The 1,905-nt window shown below is 34.1% G+C and overlaps 1 non-coding gene across 1 annotated transcript; it reads left to right on the top strand.

Moving 5' to 3' along the window:
* The first annotated feature begins 688 nt into the window (after positions 1-688).
* LOC112036134 (U6 spliceosomal RNA) lies at positions 689-792 on the top strand. The gene has a single exon (XR_002885595.1). It is a non-coding gene; the product is annotated as a U6 spliceosomal RNA (small nuclear RNA).
* The last annotated feature ends 1,113 nt before the right edge of the window (positions 793-1,905 follow it).

Here is a 1,905-nt window from a genome sequence, read left to right on the forward strand (position 1 = left end):
AGACATCTCGAGTTTTAGAAAATCGAGATCCATTTATATAAATCTCGAGTTTCTAAAACTCGAGTTCCATGCAAAAATTTTTTAGTTTTATCGCCCTATAGTGGCGTTTTTAAGTTTTATAGTGGCGTTTTAAAACCCTATAGCGGCGTTTTTCTGCAAAATTTTTTCATAAATGTTCAATACTAGATTCAGTGAGCCCTATAGTGGCGTTTTTATGCCCTATACTGACGTTTTAAAGCCCTATAGTGGCGTTTTTCTGCTAAATTTTTTATAAGTCCATTTTTAAGCCCTATAGTGACGTTTTTAAGCCCTATAGCGGCGTTTTTTGAACTCGAGTTTTTAAAACTCGATTTTTACTTGGATTTTTTTTTACAAATCAGGCCTCAAAAACTTGATTTTTATCTTGGAACTCGAGTTTTAGACACTCGAGATGCTAGTTTTCAAAATTCTTTTGCAACGTGACAACTAACTAAATTTTTTAATATTTATTGTTATTTAAAAAAAAAAATTCCTGTGTAATGTGTTCCCAAATCCCAAGTTTCAAGCCACATCAACCGTGCGTCCACCACGACTAGTGAAGAAATGGAACAGCAGCGCATGTGGTACAATACCTCGAGGCTTGAGTCCCACATCGTTTACTTAGAAAGCAGCTGAAGGGTTTTATGAAGCGAAAGGAAAGAGTATTCAAGTTCCTTTTGGAGACATCTGATAAAATTGGAACAATACAGAAAAGATTAGCATGACCCCTGTGCAAAGATGGCACGCATGAATAGAGAAATGGTCCAAATATATTTTATACCTTTTCTGCCCCTGCAATTTAAAACGCCATTTACCAGAACGCCCTTAAATGTCTTCTCCTTTCCACAAATGACCCCACTTCAGTGGCTTCTGTGCTCCCTGATTAGAACTCGGACTTAAATTAAATTTTGAAATGGTACGGACTTCTCTCACTTCTATATAATCTTGCTTCTTGTTTTAGTTTTTCAAGACTACACTCCATGTTTGGCTGATAGGAAAACATAGGCAATTATGAGAAAATAAAATTGGATTTTGAATCTTTTGTTTCATGGTTTCTCTTTGGTTGTATTTGTGATAGAATGAGTATTCTTAGCGCTTGAAAAAAAAATTAATTAAGAAAGGTATTTTTAAGGTGTTAGACACAATCAGAAAACAATTGCCTTTAGAGCATGTAATCCAAAGTATTTTTAAGCAAGAAATTTAGAGTTATAATTTTTTTCAATAATTTTTTCATAACATTTGAGTGACAAGTTGTAAACAATACTAATAATAAAAAGTGATATAAGTAATAGACCGAACCCAAATGAGAATCAACAACAATTTAACAATTAGACGGTTGTGAAATTAAAGTGATTTTGATCCATTTAGATGCGTAGAATATACCATCCTCCATCAACACGATTTGAATTAGGTCTCCGTTGACCATAAATTTGCTAATGCTATTTCTCTCTATTAGCTCATAAGCTATAGCCTATAGACTATGGTATATAGAAGTAAAACCAGTACATTAGTCAAACCTTGGATGAGTTTAACCAAGGTGGGGCTACTAGATCCAGGTCCTGCAATACTAGAGAGCCATAAATGTTGACCCAACCCCAGATGAGATTGTCTAAAAGATTAATGCCACGCCTTATTCATGTGGCTGACCTTAAATAGTTTTGCTTTGTTTTGTTTATTTAATAATTAGTCTTGCTTATGTTAAAGGCGTAAATGTACTTTTAGTCCCTACATTTTGACGTTTTTTCATTTTAGTCCCTACATTTTATTTTTCTACTTTTAGTCCCTAAAACCAATTAACGCATTCCATTTTAGTCTTTTCCGTCAGTCAACCGACGGAAATAACTGAGGTGGCAGCCGGAGCAATTAAAATATTATAAAAATGCCACA

The sequence above is a fragment of the Quercus suber genome, unplaced genomic scaffold (assembly GCF_002906115.3).
Source record: "Quercus suber isolate HL8 unplaced genomic scaffold, Cork oak 2.0 scaffold_96, whole genome shotgun sequence".
Taxonomy (NCBI): Eukaryota; Viridiplantae; Streptophyta; class Magnoliopsida; order Fagales; family Fagaceae; genus Quercus; species Quercus suber.